Below are 25,500 nucleotides of genomic sequence, written 5' to 3'. Positions count from 1 at the left end.
GTACATTATATTTATTCATTGCACACAGACTGATGCATTTAAATGTTTATTTCATTTCATTTTGATGATTTGAAGTGGCAACAAATGAAAATCCAAAATTCCGTGTGTCACAAAATTAGAATATTACTTAAGGCTAATACAAAAAAGGGATTTTTAGAAATGTTGGGCAACTGAAAAGTATGAAAATGAAAAATATGAGCATGTACAATACTCAATACTTGGTTGGAGCTCCTTTTGCCTCAATTACTGCGTTAATGCGGCGTGGCATGGAGTCGATGAGTTTCTGGCACTGCTCAGGTGTTATGAGAGCCCAGGTTGCTCTGATAGTGGCCTTCAACTCTTCTGCGTTTTTGGGTCTGGCATTCTGCATCTTCCTTTTCACAATACCCCACAGATTTTCTATGGGGCTAAGGTCAGGGCAGTTGGCGGGCCAATTTAGAACAGAAATACCATGGTCCGTAAACCAGGCACGGGTAGATTTTGCGCTGTGTGCAGGCGCCAAGTCCTGTTGGAACTTGAAATCTCCATCTCCATAGAGCAGGTCAGCAGCAGGAAGCATGAAGTGCTCTAAAACTTGCTGGTAGACGGCTGCGTTGACCCTGGATCTCAGGAAACAGAGTGGACCGACACCAGCAGATGAATATATATATATATATATATATATATATATATATATATATATATATATATATATATATATATATATATATATATATATATACAAACCCCGTTTCCATATGAGTTGGGAAATTGTGTTAGATGTAAATATAAACGGAATACAATGATTTGCAAATCATTTTCAACCCATATTCAGTTGAATATGCTACAAAGACAACATATTTGATGTTCAAACTGATAAACATTTTTTTTTTTTTTTTTGCAAATAATCATTTACTTTAGAATTTGATGCCAGCAACACGTGACAAAGAAGTTGGGAAAGGTGGCAAAAAAAACTGATAAAGTTGAGGAATGCTCATCAAACACTTATTTGGAACATCCCACAGGTGAACAGGCAAATTGGGAACAGGTGGGTGCCATGATTAAAAGTAGATTCCCTGAAATGCTCAGTCATTCACAAACAAGGATGGGGCCAGGGTCACCACTTTGTCAACAAATGCGTGAGCAAATTGTTGAACACTTTAAGAAAAACCTTTCTCAACCAGCTATTGCAAGGAATTTAGGGATTTCACCATCTACGATCCGTAATATCATCAGAGGGTTCAGAGAATCTGGAGAAATCAGTGCACTAAGCAGCTAAGCCCGTGACCTTCGATCCCTCAGGCTGCACTGCATCAACAATCAGTGTGTAAAGGATATCACCACATGGGCTCAGGAACACTTCAGAAACCCACTGTCAGTAACTACAGTTGGTCGCTACATCTGCAAATGCTGTCATGACTTGGTCCTGGGTGTTTGCTTTTCCGGAATGCAACGGAAAGTTGGCTCGGGCGAGACGGGAATGTAAATACATGATTTATTTAATATATCAAAATAAAGTACAAACGAAAAGCGCGCACAGTGGCGGAGAACAAACTATGTAACCAAAAGACTATAGCATTAATAAACAAAACTTACTTGGCATGGACTAAAAGGAGCAGCATGAACGATGGACATGAAATCAAGTGTCAGAAATGTGCAGAGCATAATTGTGGGATGTCACCAGAAAGACAAACTGAAAACAATGAACTTAAATACTACAGACATGATTATCGAAAACAGGTGCGTGACTCAAAACGTGAAACAGGTGCGTGACGTGACAGGTGAAAACTAATGGGTTGCTATGGTGACAAACAAGAGTGCACAATGAGTCCAAACGTGGAACAGGTGAAACTAATGGGTAATCATGGAAACAAGACAAGGGAGTGAAAAGCCAGAAACTAAAGAGTCCAATAACTAAACAAAACATGACTAAAACAAAACATGATTACACAGACATGACAAGTGCGAGTTAAAACACTCCTACGCAAGACGAAAACCATTTATCAACAACACCCGGAAACACCGTCGGCTTCGCTTGGGCCTGAGCTCATCTAAGATGGACTGATGCAAAGTGGAAAAGTGTTCTGTGGTCTGACGAGTCCACATTTCAAATTGTTTTTGGGAAACTGTGGACGTCGTGTCCTCCGGACCAAAGAGGAAAAGAACCATCCGGATTGTTATAGGCGCAAAGTGTAAAATAAAAATGTAATGTAATTGAATTCCAAATGTACTGTGGCGCAGACGCCGCGCTTTCAAAAGGCCCGCTAATGCCTTGCTCGAGGGGGGGGGGGGTCTGGCCGAGCGAGTGGGTGTTTCAAGCATCAGGTTGTGTCAGAAAATATCAAACAAAGCATCTTTATTTGTGTACTCTGAAGAGGCACGCCACATGCAAAACAGGCCGCAGACTCCCAGCGCCGCCCAAAAAAAAACTATTTAGCGTATTCATGTATTTATTAATTTGCATTGGTTGTTATTCATGGTGTCATTATATATTATTTTTACATGCAGGGTTATTTATGAGCCGCACAATACCCCTGAGGGCACATTTATTCAGACTACACTGCTCCCTATACCTTGTTTACCACCACAAATTATACTCGTTTTTTTTAATTTTTTTTAAGATAAATAGTTATAAGCATTTGTGACGGACTCCCGCTGTCGTCCGGGTTCCACGGACCACCAAGAACAGACATCACTTCGAGCATAGTTTGACTTTGTTTATTTTTCCAAATAATGCTCAGTCGCTTTTCAGCTCCTTCCTCTTCCACTGCTCGCTCTTCGGTCCGCTTTTCTTTGTCTTTCTTTGTCTGCCTCCTATTCTCTGTCTCGTGGAGCGGGCTACGGTGTGCCCCGCCTCGCTGTCGGTCTGCCGGCCCCGCCTCCCCACAGCATTATTTTAATTCTACATGAATAAATATGTAAATTAATAACCAAGACCAATATAAAAAGATACAGAAAAATATGTTATTTCTTTGTGCTTTAGTAAGCCCGACTGGGAACACAACCTTTTGTGTGTAATGCTAATGAGCTGTGTGTGTCTCCAAGAAGTCCTTGTCAGAATAATTGTATCGAAGTTATCACAAAACTTTGTGTTTCAATGAGTTCAATGAGGACAAAAGCTGTCTTTGATCCTACCAAGCAAAAGGCTTGGAAAACTCCACTGTGTAGGATGGGAAGCGACATGAAGGTGTCGGTTTCTTTGATGTATTGTATTCAACAGAAAGATAATGTCTTGACCCGAGAACTACAAAGCGGAGAGGAAGCAGGACCAGACTCCCCTCCGGGGGACCTTTTCTTTGAACTGATTGTAATCAAAGGCGACGGCTCTTTACGACCCCCGTCCCTTAGAAACAGCTGTTGCCATGTAATCAGGGAAAGTCCAAATAAAAGAGGAGGCGTACAATCTAAGGTCAGAGCGTGGTGGGACACTGTACAAGAGTACAGTCCAGACGTTTCTCCTCAATTGAGCTAAATTGAATTCTGTCTCTGTTTAATTCCTTGCTTCTTTGTCTGTTTAAGAGATGTTGTCAGTGTTTGAACCTGACAGTACTATTGTGTACTTGATCCACTTTGGACACTGTAACTGTGCACTTGTCCAATGCACAAAACCCAAAACCAGTGAAGTTGTCACGTTGTGTAAATGGTAAACAAAAAGAGAAAACAATGATTTGCAAATCCTTTTTCAACTTATATTCAATTGAATAAACTGCAAAGACAAGATATTTAATGTTCCAACTGGAAAACTTTTGTTTTTTGAAAATATTAGCTCATTTGGAATTTGGTGCCTGCAACATGTTTCAAAAAAGCTGGCGCAAGTGGCAAAATAGACTGAGAATGTCAGGTTCAAAGACAAGAAGCAAGGAATTAAACAGAGACAGAATTAAATTTGGCTCAATTGAGGAGAGACGTCTGGACTGTACTCTTTGTACAGTCTCACCACGCTCTGACGAAAGACTGTACACCTCCTCTTTTATTTGGACTTTCCCTGATTACATGGCAACAGCTGTTTCTAAGGGACGGGGGTCGTAAAGAGCCATCGCCTCTGATTACAATCAGTTCAAAGAAAAGGTCCCCTGGAGGGGAGTCTGGTCCTGCTTCCTCTCCGCTTTGTAGTTCTCGGGTCAAGACAATATCTTTCTGTTGATTACAATACATCAAAGAAACAGAACAACTTCATGTTGCTTCCCATCCTACACAGTGGAGTTTTACAAGCCTCCTTGTTGGTAGGATCAAAGACAGCTTTTGTCTTCTCACCGGGAACTCATTGTAACACAAAGTTTTGTGATATCTTAGATACAAATATTCTGACAGAGAAAGTTGAGGAATGCTCATCAAACCCTTATTTGGAACGTCCCACAGGGGAACAGGCTCATTGGGAACAGGTGGGTGCCATGATTGGGTATAAAAGCAGCTTCCATGAAATGCTCAGTCATTCACAAACAAGGACGGGGCGAGGGTCACCACTTTGTCAACAAATGCGTGAGCAAATTGTTGAACAGTTTAAGAACAACATTTCTCAACCAGCTATTGCAAGGAATTTAGGAATTTCACCATCTACCAGAGGTGTGGACTCGAGTCACATGACTTGGACTCGAGTCAGACTCGAGTCATGAATTTGATGACTTTAGACTCGACTTGACAAAATGTAAAAAGACTTGCAACTCGACTTAGACTTTAACATCAATGACTTGTGACTTCACTTGGACTTGAGCCTTTTGAATTGACATGACTTGACATGACTTGCTACTTTCCCCAAAACCCAAAGATGAAAAAGTTATTCGGGAGCGCTCCGTATTTTTCATCGTGTACTTGTCTATCAGCGTTGCGTGTGTCAGCTGGTGTGGTCTCAGTACAACAGCCAATCAAATTAGATCTACTTTGTTTTCATCACACAGCATTCATCCAATCAAATTGCAGGACAACCAACAAAGAAGACATGTTTTAAACCACACGCCAGTGAACAAAAAATGATACCTAAAATAATTTCGTTTGGGTATAAAAATTACGAGGTGGTCAACACAAAACGGTTTGCAGTATGCAACACATGCGGTTCGAAAATTACTGATGGAGAGGCAACAACTTCCAACTTCGTCCGGCATTTGAAGTTGCACAAAGAACGGTAAGTTTTGAATGTAAGATAGCGTTTATTGGCTAAGTAACGTGACTTTTATTTGCTGTGTAGTTAAATCAGTGAGGCTGTAAACTCACTGCTAACGTTATAACGTTATTGCAAACACGGGAATCTGTTGCAGTTCACTACCTTATTCATACTTTTTGTTCAGTGATTTTTTTTAAGCAGGGTTACGTTAGTCAATATATCACACGTAACGTTAGACGGCGGTCAGCAGCACCGCGTATTTTAGCCACCTAAAAAAAGACAAAAATAGTAAAATAAAGGTCAGTTAAAATGTATACTATATTATGAATATGTGTACCGTTTTAGCTAGCTTTCTGACATACTGTTGGTTGTTTACCTCAGTGGTCCCCAACCACCGGGCCGCGGCCCGGTACTGGTCCGTGGATCGATTGGTATCGGGCCGCACAAGAAATATTTATTTTTATTTTTTATTTTTTCAATTAAATCAACATAAAAAACACAAGATACACTTACAAGTAGTGCACCAACCCAAAAAAACTCTCTCCCCCTTTTGTTCTGGGCATTGAACATGAAGACTCTTCCTTCACTGTTCCGAGTGGCCATGAGAGTCTTGGCAGTGCCTGCCTCCAGTGCTCCAGTGGAGCGAGTTTTCAGCCATGGTGGCATCATACTACGCCCCCATCGTGCACAAATGACTGACAGACTCTTGGCTAATTTGGTCTTTTGCAAATGCAATGCAGCATAGGGCCCTGACATATAAAAAGTACAACTTTTTTGTTATGTTCACGTATATGTCATGTTTTTTCAATGTTAACACTTTTGTACAAATAAGTACATTTGCACTTTATTTTTCAATGTGTTTGTTCTGTAAAGGAATGAGTTAATGTTTAAAATGACTGGTTAATAGTGCTATTATAAAGTGCAATGTCAGCACAATTTTCTTTCCTGCAATTTAAAATGCACTTGTTTTAATAAATAAATACAGCGTTTGAAAAGCATACACAATCTGTGTTAATATATTAGTCTGTGGTTAAAAGGACTTGAAAGAACTCGAAACTCAAAATGCAGGACTTAGGACTTGACTTGAGACTTTCCAGTCTTGACTTTGGACTTGACTCGGGGCTTGCCTGTCTTGACTCGGGACTCGACTCGGACTTGAGGGCAAAGACTTGAGACTTACTTGTGACTTGCAAAACAATGACTTGGTCCCACCTCTGCCATCTACGGTCCGTAATATCATCAAAAGGTTCAGAGAATCTGGAGAAATCGCTGCACGTAAGTGTTGATATTACGGACCTTCGATCCCTCAAGCAGTACTGCATCAAAAAGTGACACCAGCGTGTAAAGGATATCACCACATGGGCTCAGGAACACTTCATTATTGATGAAAGGTACATACAGCTTTCGGAGCAACATATGTTGCCATCCAAGCAACGTTGCCATTGAGCTACAAGCTAACATTACATTTTACATTTTGTTAGGTTAGCAACACTAGCATAGCTATGCGAGCTACATGCCGACATTACATTTTAACATCATGCTAGGTTGGCAACACTATCATAGCTATGCGAGCTACATGCTAAGATTACATTTTAACAACATGCTAAGTTAGCAACACTAGCATAGTTATTTGAGCTACATGCTAACATTATATTTTACAACATGTTAAGTTAGCAACACTAGCATAGCTATGCCAGCTACATGCTTATATTACATTTTAACACCATTCTAGGTTAGCAACACTATCATAGTTATGTGAGCTACATGCTAACATTACATTTTAACATCATGCTAGGTTAGCAACACTATCATAGCTATGCGAGCTACATGCTAAGATTACATTTTAACATCATGCTAGGTTAGCAACACTAGCATAGTTATTTGAGCTACACGCTAACATTACATTTTACAACATGTTAGGTTAGCAACACTATCATAGCTATGCGAGCTACATGCTAACATTACATTTTAACATCATAACAGGTTAGCAACACTATCATAGCTATGCGAGCTACATGCTAACATTACATTTTAACATCATGCTAGGTTAGCAACACTATCATAGCTATGCGAGCTACATGCTAAGATTACATTTTAACATCATGCTAGGTTAGCAACACTTGCATAGTTATTTGAGCTACATGCTAACATTACATTTTACAACATGTTAAGTTAGCAACGCTAGCATAGCTATGCGAGCTACATGCTTATATTACATTTTAACACCATTCTAGGTTAGCAACACTATCATAGTTATGCGAGCTACATGCTAACATTACATTTTAACATCATGCTAGGTTAGCAACACTATCATAGCTATGCGAGCTACATGCTAACATTACATTTTAACATCATGCTAGGTTAGCAACACTATCATAGCTATGTGAGCTACATGCTAACATTACATTTTAACATCATGCTAGGTTAGCAACACTATCATAGCTATGTGAGCTACATGCTAACATTACATTTTAACATCATGCTAGGTTAGCAACACTAGCATAGCTATGCAAGCTACATGCTTATATTACATTTTAACACCATTCTAGGTTAGCAACACTATCATAGCTATGTGAACTACATGCTAACATTACATTTTACAACATGTTAGGTTAGCAACACTATCATAGCTATGCGAGCTACATGCTAAGATTACATTTTAACATCATGCTAGGTTAGCAACACTAGCATAGCTATGTGAGCTACATGCTAACATTACATTTTAACATCATGCTAGGTTAGCAACACTATCATAGCTATGCGAGCTACATGCTAACATTACATTTTAACATCATGCTAGGTTAGCAACACTATCATAGCTATGTAAGCTACATGCTAACATTACATTTTAACATCATGCTAGGTTTGCAACACTAGCATAGTTATTTGAGCTACACGCTAACATTACATTTTACAACATGTTAGGTTAGCAACACTATCATAGCTATGCGAGCTACATGCTAACATTACATTTTAACATCATGCTAGGTTAGCAACACTATCATAGCTATGTAAGCTACATGCTAACATTACATTTTAACATCATGCTAGGCTAGCAACACTAGCATAGCTATGCAAGCTACATGCTTATATTAGATTTTAACACCATTCTAGGTTAGCAACACTATCATAGCTATGTGAGCTACATGCTAACATCACATTTTAAAATCGTTCTAGGTTAGCCCTATAGCCATATTCCTGTTGCACCATGAGGGATTTAAGTGCTATATTTAAGTCAGAGAATGTCACTTTGCCTGCAAACAAATGTCGCCGGCACGTTAGTCACGCTTGTTGCAGCTGTTGATGTTGTTGTCCACGAGCTAGATGTCCTGGAGGTGAGCGGGCCCAGACTGACAGAGCGTGACGGAAGAAGACAAAATAACAGACGACGTGTCATTCTAATGAGTTGGCATGTCAACAACCCTTAACACGCGGGTGTCTGAAGACAAAATAAGAACACCAACCATCCATCCATCTTCTTCCGCTTATCCGAGGTCGGGTCGCGGGGGCAGCAGCCTAAGCAGGGAAGCCCAGACTTCCCTCTCCTCAGCCACTTCGTCCAGCTCTTCCCGGGGGATCCCGAGGCGTTCCCAGGCCAGCCGGGAGACATAGTCTTCCCAACGTGTCCTGGGTCTTCCCCGTGGCTTCCTACCGGTCGGACGTGCCCTAAACACCTCCCTAGGGAGGCGTTCAGGTGGCATCCTGACCAGATGCCCGAACCACCTCATCTGGCTCCTCTCCATGTGGAGGAGCAGCGGCTTTACTTTGAGCTCCCCCCCGGACAGAGCTTCTCACCCTATCTCTAAGGGAGAGCCCCGCCACCCGGCGGAGGAAACTCATTTCGGCCGCTTGTACCCGTGATCTTGTCCTTTCGGTCATAACCCAAAGATCATGACCATAGGTGAGGATGGGAACGTAGATCGACCGGTAAATTGAGAGCTTTGCCTTCCGGCTCAGCTCCTTCTTCACCACAACGGATCGATACAGCGTCCGCATTACTGAAGACGCCGCACCGATCTGCCTGTCGATCTCACGATCCACTCTTCCTTCACTCGTGAACAAGACTCCGAGGTACTTGAACTCCTCCCCTTGGGGCAAGATCTCCTCCCCAACCCGGAGATGGCACTCCACCCTTTTCCGGGCGAGAACCATGGACTCGGACTTAGAGGTGCTGATTCTCATCCCTGTCGCTTCACACTCAGCTGTGAACTGATCCAGTGAGAGCTGAAGATCCTGGCCAGATGAAGCCATCAGGAACACATCATCTGCAAAAAGCAGAGACCTAATCCTGCAGCCACCAAACCGGATCCCCTCAACGCCCTGACTGCGACTAGAAATTCTGTCCATAAAAGTTATGAACATCCACTCTTCCCTCACTCGTGAACAAGACTCCGAGGTACTTGAACTCCTCCACTTGGGGCAAGATCTCCTCCTCAACCCGGAGATGACACTCCACCCTTTTCCGGGCGAGAACCATGGACTCGGACTTGGAGGTGCTGATTCTCATCCCAGTCGCCTCACACTCGGCTGCGAATCGATCCAGTGAGAGCTGAAGATCCTGGCCAGATGAAGCCATCAGGACCACATCATCTGCAAAAAGCAGAGACCTAATCCTGCAGCCACCAAACCGGATCCCCTCAACGCCTTGACTGCGCCTAGAAATTCTATCCATAAAAGTTATGAACAGAATCGGTGACAAAGGGCAGCCTTGACGGAGTCCAACCCTCACTGGAAACGGATCCGACTTACAATGCGGACCAAGCTCTGACACTGATCATACAGGGAGTGGACTGCCACAATCAAACAGTCCGATACCCCATACTCTCTGAGCACTCTCCACAGGACTTCCCAAGTCTCCAAGACCACAAAGCACATGTAGACTGGTTGGGCAAACTCCCATGCACCCTCAAGGACCCTGCCGAGAGTATAGAGCTGGTCCACAGTTCCACGACCAGGACGAAAACCACACTGTTCCTCCTGAATCCGAGGTTCGACTATCCGACGCAGCCTCCTCTCCTGTACACTTGAATAGACCTTACCGGGAAGGCTGAGGTGTGTGATCCCACGATAGTTAGAACACACCCTCCGGTTCCCCTTCTTAAAGAGAGGAACCACCACCCCGGTCTGCCAATCCAGAGGTACCGCCCCCGATGTCCACACGATGTTGCAGAGTCTTGTCAACCAAGACAGCCCCACAGCATCCAGAGCCTTAAGGAACTCCGGGCGGATCTCATCTACCCCCGGGGCCTTGCCACTGAGGAGCTTTTTAACTACCTCAGCAACCTCAGCCCCAGAAATAGGAGAGCCCACCACAGATTCCCCAGGCACTGCTCCCTCATAGGAAGACGTGTTTGTGGGATTGAGGAGGTCTTTCGAAGTAATCCACAACATCCAGAGTCGAGGTCAACAGAACACCATCCTTACCATACACGGTGTTGATAGTGCTTTGCTTCCCCTTCCTGAGGCGGCGGATGGTGGTCCAGAATTGCTTCCAAGCCGTCCGGAAGTCGTTTTCCATGGCTTTCCCAAACTCCTCCCATGTCCGAGTTTTTGCGTCCGCGACTACTGAAGCTGCACACCGCTTGGCCCGTCGTTACCTAACTGCTACCTCAGGAGTATATATATTGATGGAACTATGGTTGGGTTGTCTTTTATGTACCAACTGTATCAAGGTGACTCCCCAACACCAGTAGATGGCGCTTTGGTAACAACATAGTTTGTTAACTCTGTAAAATGCACACACTGCCCCCTACAGCACTGGAGTGGAACTGTTTGTTATTGCCTTTGGATGGCGGATGTAAGAATAATCCCACAAACAGATAAGGTTGATTACAGGAAACTGTTGTTGGAAGATGTACTGTACACACACACACACACACACACACACACACACACACACACACACACACACACACACACACACACACACACACAAATCAATAGTGTGTTCACTCAGACCGGTAGAAATGAAAAAACATCGATCTGACCTTTTTTACCCCCCCGCTGGCCATCTTGCGCCTGCAACCACGCTAAGATCAATAGGGTTCATGCGTCCTCTGCAACCAGAAGAGAAAGTGAAAGAAAACAGCTCGCTGGAGTGTTTGCTGCTCGTCGTTTAAAAGCAAAAATGTATTACAAACCCCCGTTTCCATATGAGTTGGGAAATTGTGTTCGATGTAAATATAAACGGAATACAATGATTTGCAAATCATTTTCAACCCATATTCAGTTGAATATGCTACAAAGACAACATGTTTGATGTTCAAACTGATTATTTGCAAATAATCATTAACTTTAGAATTTGATGCCAGCAACACGTGACAAAGAAGTTGGGAAAGGTGGCAATAAATACTGATAAAGTTGAGGAATGCTCATCAAACACTTATTTGGAACATCCCACAGGTGAACAGGCAAATTGGGAACAGGTGGGTGCCATGATTGGGTATAAAAGTAGATCCCATGAAATGCTCAGTCATTCACAAACAAGGATGGGGCGAGGGTCACCACTTTGTCAACAAATGCGTGAGAAAATTGTTGGACAGTTTAAGAAAAACCTTTCTCAACCAGCCATTGCGAAAAAAAATTTGAATGTTTTGAATGACTTGAAATGGTTGGTTTTGGAATTTGTCAAATCGGTCGAGAAATGTTGAAGTAGTAACATTTTCAATTGAGAAATGGTATTACGGAATTCCTGGAATTTCAGGAAAACCAGGAATTTTTCCAGTTCAAAAAAACATTTTTATTTATTTTAGCAATTTTTTGACAGTGGAACGGTTGAAATGGGTTGAAAAATGTGGAAGGAGTAGTCGGCAGAAAAAAGGGTGGAATTAGGACTTTGGAAAACCAGGAATTCTGGAAAATCCTGGAATTTTTTTTTTACTTGGAAAAAAAGTAATTTAAATTTCCAGGATGGTGGAATGTGTTGAAGGTGGAATGGTTTGAATCGGTTGAAGAATGTGAGAATTGTGGAAGTTTGAAAAATGGACAATTCATTTTGAATGGGGATAATGAAAAAAAAAAAGGAATTGCGGGAAATCCGAGATTTTTTTTTAGAATTGTTGAAGTAGAGCACACAATTCCTGAACAGGCTGAATATTTTGAAGTTGGAACAGTTTGAATCACATGAAAAATGTGGGACTTTGAAGAATGTCCCATTGATTTCAGTGGGAATTTCCATAACATTTGGGAATTTCGAGAAAAGCAGGAATTTTTTTGGAAATTGGTAAACAAAATTCAATGTTTTGAATGACTTGAACTGGTTGGTTTTGGAATTTGTCAAATCGGTCGAGAAATGTTGAAGTAGTAACATTTTCAATTAAGAAATGGTATTACGCAATTCCTGGAATTTCAGGAAAACCGGGAATTTTTCCAGTTCAAAAAACTTTTTTTTTTTTTTTTTCCTGTTTAAGAGGAATTTTTTGACAGTGGAACGGTTGAAATGGGTTGAAAAATGTGGAAGGAGTAGTCGACAGAAAAAAGGGTGGAATTAGGGCTTTGGAAAACCAGGAATCCTGGAAAATCCTGGAATTTTTTTTTTTTTACTTGGAAAAATGGTAGTTTAAATTTCCAGGATGGTGGAATGTGTTGAAGGTGGAATGGTTTGAATCGGTTGAAGAATGTGGGAATTGTGGAAGTTTGAAAAATGGACAATTCATTTTGAATGGGATAATGAAAAAAAAAAAAAAAAAGGAATTGCGGGAAATCCAGGAATTTTTTTTTAGAATTGTTGAAGTAGAGCACACAATTCCTGAACAGGCTGAATTGTTTAAAGTTGGAACAGTTTGAATCAGATGAAAAATGTGGAACTTTGAAGAATGTCCCATTGATTTCAATGGGAATTTCCATAACATTTGGGAATTTTGAGAAAAGCGGGAATTTTTTTGGAAATTGGTAAAAAAAAATTTAATGTTTTGAATGACTTGAAATAATTGGTTTTGGAATTTGTCAAAATGGACGAGAAATGTTGTAGTAGTAACATTTTCAATTGAGAAATGGTATTACGGAATTCCTGGAATTTCAGGAAAACCGGGAATTTTTCCAGTTCAAAAAAACATTTTTATTTATTTTAGCAATTTTTTGACAGTGGAACGGTTGAAATGGGTTGAAAAATGTGGAAGGAGTAGTCGGCAGAAAAAAGGGTGGAATTATGGCTTTGGAAAAGAAGGAATTCTGGAAAATCCTGGAATTTTTTTTTTTACTTGGAAAAAAGGTAGTTAAAATTTCCAGGATGGTGGAATGTGTTGAAGGTGGAATGGTTTGAATGGGTTGAAGAATGTGGAAATGGTGGAAGTTTGAAAAATGGACAATTCATTTTGAATGTGGATAATGAAAAAAAAAAAAAGGAATTGCGGGAAATCCGGGATTTTTTTTTATAATTGTTAAAGTAGAGCACACAATTCCTGAACAGGCTGAATTGTTTAAAGTTGGAACAGTTTGAATCAGATGAAAAATGTAGAACTTTGAAGAATGTCCCATTGATTTCAATGGGAATTTCCATAACATTTGGGAATTTCTAAAAAAGCGGGAATTTTTTTTGAAATTGGTAAAAAAAAAAATTGAATGTTTTGAATGACTTGAAATGGTTGGTTTTGGAATTTGTCAAATCGGTCGAGAAATGTTGTAGTAGTAACATTTTCAATTAAGAAATGGTATTACGGAATTCCTGGAATTTCAGGAAAACCAGGAATTTTTCCAGTTCAAAAAACATTTTTTTTTCCCCTGTTTAAGAGGAATTTTTTGACAGTGGAACAGTTGAAATGGGTTGAAAAATGTGGAAGGAGTAGTCGGCAGAAAAAAGGGTGGAATTATGGCTTTGGAAAAGAAGGAATTCTGGAAAATCCTGGAATTTTTTTTTTTACTTGGAAAAAAGGTAGTTTAAATTTCCAGGATGGTGGAATGTGTTGAAGGTGGAATGGTTTGAATGGGTTGAAGAATGTGGAAATTGTGGAAGTTTGAAAAATGGACAATTCATTTTGAATGGGGATAATGAAAAAAAAAAAAAAGGAATTGCGGGAAATCCGGGATTTTTTTTTTAGAATTGTTAAAGTAGAGCACACAATTCCTGAACAGGCTGAATATTTTGAAGTTGGAACAGTTTGAATCACATGAAAAATTTGGAACTTTGAAGAATGTCCCATTGATTTCAATGGGAATTTCCATAACATTTGGGAAGTTCTAAAAAAGCGGGAATTTTTTGGAAAATTGGTAAAAAAGAATGTGAATGTTTTGAATGACTTGAAATGGTCGGTGTTGGAATTTGTCAAATCGGTTGAGAAATGTTGAAGTAGCAACATTTTTAATTGAGAAATGGTATTACAGAATTCCTGGAATTTTGGGAAAACCGAGAATTTTTCTAGTTCAAAAAACTTTTTTGTTGTTGTCCTGATTAAGAGGAATGTTTTGACGATGGAACGGTGGAAATGGGTTCAAAAATGTGAAAGGATTAGTCGCCAGAAAAAAGGGTGGAAGTAGGGCTTTGGAAAACCAAGAATTCGGGAAAATCCTGGAATGTTTTTTAAACTTGGAAAAAGGTCTGTTTGAATTTCCAGGATAGTGGAATGTGTTGAAGGTGGAATGGTTTGAATGGGTTGAAGAATGTGGAAATTGTGGAAGTTTGAAAAATGGACAATTCATTTTGAATGGGGATAATGAAAAAAAAAAAAAGGAATTGCGGAAAATCCGGGAATTTTTTTTAGAATTGTTGAAGTAGAGCACACAATTCCTGAACAGGCTGAATATTTTGAAGTTGGAACAGTTTGAATCAGATGAAAAATGTGGAACTTTGAAGAATGTCCCATTGATTTCAATGGGAATTTCCATAACATTTGGGAATTTTGAGAAAAGCGGGAATTTTTTTGGAAATTGGTAAACAAAATTGAATGTTTTGAATGACTTGAAATAATTGGTTTTGGAATTTGTCAAAATGGACGAGAAATGTTCTAGTAGTAACATTTTCAATTGAGAAATGGTATTACGGAATTCCTGGAATTTCAGGAAAACCGGGAATTTTTCCAGTTCAAAAAAACATTTTTTTTTATTTTAGCAATTTTTTGACAGTGGAACGGTTGAAATGGGTTGAAAAATGTGGAAGGAGTAGTCGGCAGAAAAAAGGGTGGAATTAGGGCTTTGGAAAACCAGGAATTCTGGAAAATCCTGGAATTTTTTTTTTACTTGGAAAAAAGGTAGTTTAAATTTCCAGGATGGTGGAATGTGTTGAAGGTGGAATGGTTTGAATGGGTTGAAGAATGTGGAAATGGTGGAAGTTTGAAAAATGGACAATTCATTTTGAATGGGGATAATGAAAAAAAAAAAAGGAACATTTTGGGAAATCCGGGAATTTTTTTTTTAGAATTGTTAAAATAGAGCACACAATTCCTGAACAGGCTGAATATTTTAAAGTTGGAACAGTTTGAATCAGATGAAAAATGTGGAACTTTGAAGAATGTCCCATTGATTTCAATGGGAATTTCCATAACATTTGGGAATTTCGAGAAAAGCGGGAATTTTTTTGGAAATTGGTAAAAAAAAAATTATGTTTTGAATGACTTGAAATAATTGGTTTTGGAATTTGTCAAAATGGACGAGAAATGTTGAAGTAGCAACATTTTCAATTGAGAAATGGTATTACAGAATTCCTGGAATTTCAGGAAAACCAGGAATTTTTCCAGTTCAAAAAACAATTTCTTTTTTTTTTTTTCCTGTTTAACAGGAATTTTTTGACAGTGGAACGGTTGAAATGGGTTGAAAAATGTGGAAGGAGTAGTCGGCAGAAAAAAGGGTGGAATTAGGGCTTTGGAAATCCAGGAATTCTGGAAAATCCTGGAATATTTTTTTTTTTGCAAAAAAGGTAGTTTAAATTTCCAGGATGGTGGAATGTGTTGAAGGTGGAATGGTTTGAATGGGTTGAAGAATGTGGAAATGGTGGAAGTTTGAAAAATGGACAATTCATTTTGAATGGGGATAATGGAAAAAAAAAAAAAAAGGAATTGCGGGAAATCCGGGATTTTTTTTTAGAATTGTTAAAGTAGAGCACACAATTCCTGAACAGGCTGAATATTTTGAAGTTGGAACAGTTTGAATCAGATGAAAAATGTGGAACTTTGAAGAATGTCCCATTGATTTCAATGGGAATTTCCATAACATTTGGGAATTTTGAGAAAAGCGGGAATTTTTCTGGAAATTGGTAAAAAAAAATGTGTAATGTTTTGAATGACTTGAAATGGTTGGTTTTGGAATTTGTCAAATCGGTCGAGAAATGTTGAAGTAGTAACATTTTCAATTGAGAAATGGTATTACGGAATTCCTGGAATTTCAGGAAAACCGGGAATTTTTCCAGTTCAAAAAACAATTTTTTTTTCCTGATTAAGAGAAATGTTTTGACAGTGGAGCGGTTGAAATGGGTTAAAAAATGTGGAAGGAGTAGTCGTCAGAAAAAAGGGTGGAATTAGGGCTTTGGAAAACCAGAAATTCTGGAAAATCCTGGAATTTTTTTTTACTTGGAAAAAAGGTAGTTCAAATTTCCAGGATGGTGGAATGTGTTGAAGGTGGAATGGTTTGAATGGGTTGAAGAATGTGGAAATGGTGGAAGTTTGATAAATGGACAATTCATTTTGAATGGGAATGATAAAAAACCAAAAAGGAAATATGGGAAATCCGGGAATTTTTTTTATAGAATTGTTGAAGTAGAGCACACAATTCCTGAACAGGCTGAATTGTTTAAAGTTGGAACAGTTTGAATCAGATGAAAAATGTGGAACTTTGAAGAATGTCCCATTGATCTAAATAGGAATTTCCATAACATTTGGGAATTTCGAGAAAAACGGGAATATTTTGGAAAATTGGTAAAAAAAAAGAATGTGAATGTTTTGAATGACTTGAAATGGTCGGTGTTGGAATTTGTCAAATTGGTTGAGAAATGTTGAAGTAGCAACATTTTCAATTGAGAAATGGTATTACAGAATTCCTGGAATTTTAGGAAAACCGAGAATTTTTCTAGTTCAAAAAACGTTGTTGTTGTTGTCCTGATTAAGAGGAATGTTTTGACGATGGAACGGTCGAAATGGGTTCAAAAATGTGGAAGGATTAGTCGCCAGAAAAAAGGGTGGAAGTAGGGCTTTGGAAAACCAAGAATTTGGGAAAATCCTGGAATGTTTTTTAAACTTGGAAAAAGGTCTGTTTGAATTTCCAGGATGGTGGAATGTGTTGAAGGTGGAATGGTTTGAATCGGTTGAAGAATGTGGAAATTGTAGACGTTTGAAAAATGGACGATTCATTTTGAATGGGGATAATGAAAAAAAAAAAAAAAGGAATTGCGGAAAATCCGGGAATTTTTTTTAAGAATTGTTGAAGTAGAGCACACAATTCCTGAACAGGCTGAATATTTTGAAGTTGGAACAGTTTGAATCACATGAAAAATGTGGAACTTTGAAGAATGTCCCATTGATTTCAATGGGAATTTCCATAACATTTGGGAATTTTGAGAAAAGCGGGAATTTTTTTGGAAATTGGTAAAAAAAATTGAATGTTTTGAATGACTTGAAATAATTGGTTTTGGAATTTGTCAAAATGGACGAGAAATGTTGTAGTAGTAACATTTTCAATTGAGAAATGGTATTACGGAATTCCTGGAATTTCAGGAAAACCGGGAATTTTTCCAGTTCAAAAAACATTTTTTTCCCCCCTGTTTAAGAGGAATTTTTTGACAGTGGAATGGTTGAAATGGGTTGAAAAATGTGGAAGGAGTAGTCGGCAGAAAAAAGGGTGGAATTATGGCTTTGGAAAACCAGGAATTCCGGAAAATCCTGGAATTTTTTTTTTTACTTGGAAAAAAGGTAGTTTAAATTTCCAGGATGGTGGAATGTGTTGAAGGTGGAATGGTTTGAATCGGTTGAAAAATGTGGAAGTTTGAAAAACAGCCAATTCATTTTGAATGGGGGGAAAAATGTCCCGGAAAAACCCTGGTAAATCCGGGAAATTTTTGGAATTTGTCAAGGGAAAGCCCGCCATTCCCGAATAGGCTGAACAATTTGAAGTTGGAACGGGTTTGAATCGGGTGAAAAAGGTGGACGGTGGAGCGGCGCCAAAATCTGGAGAAGAAGAAGAAGAAGAGGAAATTGCATTCACACAATAAAAATGTACACAAAAAGAGAGAAAAAAAAAAGATGTTTTATGTTCTCCTTTTATGTTGACAACCGCTTATGTTGACGACAGTCAGCTCCACCCGACGTCCCTCAAAGCTTTTTTTCCCCAAACCTTATTCCCACTCTAAGGTGCCTTGAGTGCAATGTAAATCCAATTAGTTCATTAGAAATTCATCAATCACACACGTGCCCATAGGTCTGCTCGGTTGCCGTGGAGACCAGCGCCCATGTCGTTCTTGCGGAATGAGGACATGTTCGTTTCCGGCTCGGTGATTCCTGAAGCTGCATCAGCGTCTTCACGAGAACAACGGAGGTGTCAATTATTTCAACACAAGTGAACACGTCAAGCTTTATAGACGCCGTTAAAAAATAATAAATGACACATGCGGAATTTTACTGCAGAAGTATTCCAAGCCCCTTCCTGCTCCGTCACAGTTAAGGATGTAATGGCAAATGTGTCAGAAAGATACGCAAATGTATGTTTTAATGATGTTAAATGTGTTATTTTGAAAAAAGAAAACAGTTTTTGAACAAATTAATTCCAATTAAATTGTTTGGTACAAAACATGCATCAAATTGAATTCATGTTTGATATATATATAAAAAAGTATAAATATTGTCTCACATAAATAAAAAAGTGCAAAAATTTTGAAGCACGTGTAAAATGTCAAAGATTAAATGATACATGCGGAATTTTACTGCAGAAGTATTCCAAGCCCCTTCCTGCTCCGTCACAGTTAAGGATGTGATGGCAAATGCGTCAGAAAGATATGTAAATGTATGTTTTAATGATGTTAAATGTCTTATTATGAACTAAGAAAATATTTATTGAATGCAATGAAAATTGTTTAGTACAAAACATGCATCAAATTAAATTCATGTTTGAGATATTAAAAAATATATATAAATATTGTCTCATGTAAATAAAAAAGTGCGAAAATTTTGAAGCACGTGTAAAATGTCAAAGATTAAATGACACATGCGAAATTTTACTGCAGAAGTATTCCAAGCCCCTTCCTGCTCTGTCACAGTTAAGGATGTAATGGCAAATGCGTCAGAAAGATATGCGAATTTAAGTTTCAATGATGTTAAATGTGTTATTTTGAACTAAGAAAATAGTTATTGAACAAGTTAATTCCAATTAAATTGTTCAGTACAAAACATGCATCAAATTAAATTCATGTTTGAGATATTAAAAAAAATATATATAAATATTGTCTCACATAAATAAAAAAGGGCGAAAATTTTGAAGCACGTGTAAAATGTCAAAGATTAAATGATACATGCGGAATTTTACTGCAGAAGTATTCCAAGCCCCTTCCTGCTCCGTCACAGTTAAGGATGTAATGGCAAATGTGTCGGAAAGATATGCAAATGTATGTTTTAATGATGTTAAATGTCTTATTTTGAAAAAAGAAAATAGTTTTTGAACAAATTAACTCCAATTAAATTGTTTGGTATAAAACATGCATCAAATTAAATTCATGTTTGATTTAAAAAAATAAAACAACTATAAATATTGTTTCACATAAATAAAAAAGTGTGAAAATTTTGAAGCACGTGTAAAATGTCAAAGATTAAATGACAAATGCGAAATTTTACTGCAGAAGTATTCCAAGCCCCTTCCTGCTCCGTCACAGTTAAGGATGTGATGGCAAATGCGTCGGAAAGATATGCAAATGTATGTTTTAATGATGTTAAATGTGTTATTATGAACTAAAAAAATATTTATTGAATGCAATGAAAATTGTTTAGTACAAAACATGCATCAAATTAAATTCATGTTTGATATATATATATAAAAAAAAGTATAAATATTGTTTCATATAAATAAAAAAGTGTGAAAATTTTGAAGCACATGTAAAATGTCAAAGATTAAATAATACATGCAAAATTTTACTGCAGAAGTATTCCAAGCCCCTTCCTGCTCCGTCACAGTTAAGGATGTAATGGCAAATGCGTCGGAAAGATATGCAAATGTATGTTTTAATGATGTTAAATGTCTTATTTTGAAAAAAGAAAATAATTATTGAACAAATTAATTCCAATTAAATTGTTTGGTACAAAACATGCATCAAATTAAATTCATGTTTGATGTAAAAAAATAAAACAACTATAAATATTGTTTCACATAAATAAAAAATTGTGAACATTTTGAAGCACGTGTGAAATGTCAAAGATTAAATGACAAATGCGAAATTTTACTGCAGAAGTATTCCAAGCCCCTTCCTGCTCCGTCACAGTTAAGGATGTGATGGCAAATGCGTCGGAAAGATATGCAAATGTATGTTTTAATGATGTTAAATGTGTTATTTTGAACTAAGAAAATATTTATTGAATGCAATGAAAATTGTTTAGTACAAAACATGCATCAAATTAAATTCATGTTTGATATATATATATAAAAAAAAGTATAAATATTGTTTCATATAAATAAAAAAGTGTGAAAATTTTGAAGCACGTGTAAAATGTCAAAGATTAAATGACAAATGCGAAATTTTACTGCAGAAGTATTCCAAGCCCCTTCCTGCTCCGTCACAGTTAAGGATGTGATGGCAAATGCGTCGGAAAGATATGCAAATGTATGTTTTAATGATGTTAAATGTGTTATTTTGAACTAAGAAAATATTTATTGAATGCAATGAAAATTGTTTAGTACAAAACATGCATCAAATTAAATTCATGTTTGATATATATATATAAAAAAAAGTATAAATATTGTTTCATATAAATAAAAAAGTGTGAAAATTTTGAAGCACATGTAAAATTTTAAAGATTAAATGACACATGCGGAATTTTACTGCAGAAGTATTCCAAGCCCCTTCCTGCTCCGTCACAGTTAAGGATGTAATGGCAAATGCGTCAGAAAGATATGCAAATGCATGTTTCAATGATGTTAAATGTGTTATTTTGAACTAAGAAAATAGTTATTAAACAAATTAATTCCAATTAAATTGTTTGGTACAAAATATGCATCAAATTAAATTCATGTTTGATGTAAAAAAATAAAACAACTATAAACATTGTTTCACATAAATAAAGAATTGTGAAAATTTTGAAGCACGTGTGAAATGTCAAAGATTAAATGATACATGCGGAATTTTATCGCAGAAGTATTCCAAGCCCCTTCCTGCTCTGTCACAGTTAAGGATGTAATGGCAAATGCGTCAGAAAGATATGCAAATGTGTGTTTTAATGATGTTAAATGTGTTATTTTGAACTAAGAAAATAGTTATTGAAGAATTTAATTCCAATGAAATTGTTTAGTACGAATCATGCATCAAATTAAATTCATGTTTGATATATAAAAACAAGTATAAATATTGCCTCATGTAAATAAAAAAGTGCGAAAATTTTGAAGCACGTGTAAAACGTCAAAGATTAAATTATACATGCAAAATTTTACTGCAGAAGTATTCCAAGCCCCTTCCTGCTCCGTCACAGTTAAGGATATAATGGCAAATGCGTCGGAAAGATATGCAAATGTAAGTTTTAATGATGTTAAATGTGTTATTTTGAAAAAAGAAAATAATTATTGAACAAATTAATTCCAATTAAATTGTTTGGTACAAAATATGCATCAAATTAAATTCATGTTTGAGATATTAAAAAATATACATAAATATTGTCTCACATAAATAAAAAAGGGCGAAAATTTTGAAGCACGTGTAAAATGTCAAAGATTAACTGACAAATGCGAAATTTTACTGCAGAAGTATTCCAAGCCCCTTCCTGCTCCGTCACAGTTAAGGATGTAATGGCAAATGCGTCAGAAAGATACGCAAATGTATGTTTTAATGATGTTAAATGTGTTATTTTGAACTAAGAAAATAATTATTAAACAAATTAATTCCAACAAATTTGTTTTGTACAAAATATGAAAATTAAATTAATGTTTGATTTAAAAAAATAAAACAACTATAAATATTGTTTCACATAAATAAAAAAGTGTGAAAATTTTGAAGCACGTGTAAAATGTCAAAGATTAAATGACAAATGCAAAATTTTACTGCAGAAGTATTCCAAGCCCCTTCCTGCTCCGTCACAGTTAAGGATGTAATGGCAAATGCGTGCGAAATATATGCAAATGTATGTTTTAATGATGTTAAATGTCTTATTTTGAACTAAGAAAATAATTATTAAACAAATTAATTCCAACAAAATTGTTTTGTACAAAATATGAAAATTAAATTAATGTTTGATGTAAAAAAATAAAACAACTATAAATATTGTTTCACATAAATAAAAAAGTGTGAAAATTTTGAAGCACATGTAAAATGTCAAAGATTAAATGATACATGCGGAATTTTACTGCAGAAGTATTCCAAGCCCCTTCCTGCTCCGTCACAGTTAAGGATGTAATGGCAAATGCGTCAGAAAGATACGCAAATGTATGTTTTAATGATGTTAAATGTGTTATTTTGAACTAAGAAAATAATTATTAAACAAATTAATTCCAATTAAATTGTTTGGTACAAAATATGCATCAAATTAAATTCATGTTTGAGATATTAAAAAATATACATAAATATTGTCTCACATAAATAAAAAAGGGCGAAAATTTTGAAGCACGTGTAAAATGTCAAAGATTAACTGACAAATGCGAAATTTTACTGCAGAAGTATTCCAAGCCCCTTCCTGCTCCGTCACAGTTAAGGATGTAATGGCAAATGCGTCAGAAAGATACGCAAATGTATGTTTTAATGATGTTAAATGTCTTATTTTGAACTAAGAAAATAATTATTAAACAAATTAATTCCAACAAAATTGTTTTGTACAAAATATGAAAATTAAATTAATGTTTGATTTAAAAAAATAAAACAACTATAAATATTGTTTCACATAAATAAAAAAGTGTGAAAATTTTGAAGCACGTGTAAAATGTCAAAGATTAAATGACAAATGCAAAATTTTACTGCAGAAGTATTCCAAGCCCCTTCCTGCTCCGTCACAGTTAAGGATGTAATGCAAATGCGTCGGAAAGATATGCAAATGTGTGTTTTAATGATGTTAAATGTCTTATTTTGAAAAAAGAAAATAGTTTTTGAACAAATTAATTCCAATTAAATTGTTTAGTACAAAACATGCATCAAATTAAATTCATGTTTGAGATATTAAAAAAATATATAGATATGAGATTAAATGACAAATGCGAAATTTTACTGCAGAAGTATTCCAAGCCCCTTCCTGCTCCGTCACAGTTAAGGATGTGATGGCAAATGCGTCGGAAAGATATGCAAATGTATGTATTAATGATGTTAAATGTGTTATTATGAACTAAGAAAATATTTATTGAATGCAATGAAAATTGTTTAGTACAAAACATGCATCAAATTAAATTCATGTTTGATATATATATATAAAAAAAAGTATAAATATTGTTTCATATAAATAAAAAAGTGTGAAAATTTTGAAGCACATGTAAAATTTTAAAGATTAAATGACACATGCGGAATTTTACTGCAGAAGTATTCCAAGCCCCTTCTTGCTCCGTCACAGTTAAGGATGTAATGGCAAATGTGTCGGAAAGATATGCAAATGTATGTTTTAATGATGTTAAATGTCTTATTTTGAAAAAAGAAAATAGTTTTTGAACAAATTAACTCCAATTAAATTGTTTGGTATAAAACATGCATCAAATTAAATTCATGTTTGATTTAAAAAAATAAAACAACTATAAATATTGTTTCACATAAATAAAAAAGTGTGAAAATTTTGAAGCACGTGTAAAATGTCAAAGATTAAATGACAAATGCGAAATTTTACTGCAGAAGTATTCCAAGCCACTTCCTGCTCCGTCACAGTTAAGGATGTAATGGCAAATGTGTCAGAAAGATACGCAAATGTATGTTTTAATGATGTTAAATGTTTTATTATGAACTAAGAAAATATTTATTAAATGCAATGAAAATTGTTTAGTACAAAACATGCATCAAATTAAATTCATGTTTGATATTTATATATAAAAAAAAGTATAAATATTGTTTCACATAAATAAAAAATTGTGAAAATTTTGAAGCACATGTAAAATGTCAAAGATTAAATGACACATGCGGAATTTTACTGCAGAAGTATTCCAAGCCCCTTCCTGCTCCGTCACAGTTAAGGATGTAATGGCAAATGCGTCAGAAAGATACGCAAATGTATGTTTTAATGATGTTAAATGTCTTATTTTGAAAAAAGAAAATAGTTTTTGAACAAATTAACTCCAATTAAATTGTTTGGTATAAAACATGCATCAAATTAAATTCATGTTTGATTTAAAAAAATAAAACAACTATAAATATTGTTTCACATAAATAAAAAAGTGTGAAAATTTTGAAGCACGTGTAAAATGTCAAAGATTAAATGACAAATGCGAAATTTTACTGCAGAAGTATTCCAAGCCCCTTCCTGCTCCGCCACAGTTAAGGATATAATGGCAAATGCATCAGAAAGATATGCAAATGTATGTTTTAATGATGTTAAATGTCTTATTATGAACTAAGAAAATATTTATTGAATGCAATGAAAATTGTTTAGTACAAAACATGCATCAAATTAAATTCATGTTTGATATATATATATAAAAAAAAGTATAAATATTGTTTCATATAAATAAAAAAGTGTGAAAATTTTGAAGCACATGTAAAATTTTAAAGATTAAATGACACATGCGGAATTTTACTGCAGAAGTATTCCAAGCCCCTTCCTGCTCCGTCACAGTTAAGGATGTAATGGCAAATGCGTCGGAAAGATAAGCAAATGTATGTTTTAATGATGTTAAATGTGTTATTTTGAAAAAAGAAAATAGTTATTGAACAAATTAATTCCAATTAAATTGTTTGGTACAAAATATGCATCAAATTAAATTCATGTTTGATGTAAAAAAATAAAACAACTATAAATATTGTTTCACATAAATAAAAAAGTGTGAAAATTTTGAAGCACGTGTAAAATGTCAAAGATTAAATGACACATGCAGAATTTTACTGCAGAAGTATTCCAAGCCCCTTCCTGCTCCGTCACAGTTAAGGATGTAATGGCAAATGTGTCGGAAAGATATGCAAATGTATGTTTTAATGATGTTAAATGTCTTATTTTGAAAAAAGAAAATAGTTTTTGAACAAATTAACTCCAATTAAATTGTTTGGTATAAAACATGCATCAAATTAAATTCATGTTTGATTTAAAAAAATAAAACAACTATAAATATTGTTTCACATAAATAAAAAAGTGTGAAAATTTTGAAGCACGTGTAAAATGTCAAAGATTAAATGACAAATGCGAAATTTTACTGCAGAA

Source organism: Nerophis lumbriciformis, linkage group LG01 (genome assembly GCF_033978685.3).
Source record: "Nerophis lumbriciformis linkage group LG01, RoL_Nlum_v2.1, whole genome shotgun sequence".
Classification (NCBI taxonomy): Eukaryota; Metazoa; Chordata; class Actinopteri; order Syngnathiformes; family Syngnathidae; genus Nerophis; species Nerophis lumbriciformis.
The sequence above is the reverse complement of the archived record's forward strand: the minus strand, read 5'-3'. Positions refer to the sequence as shown.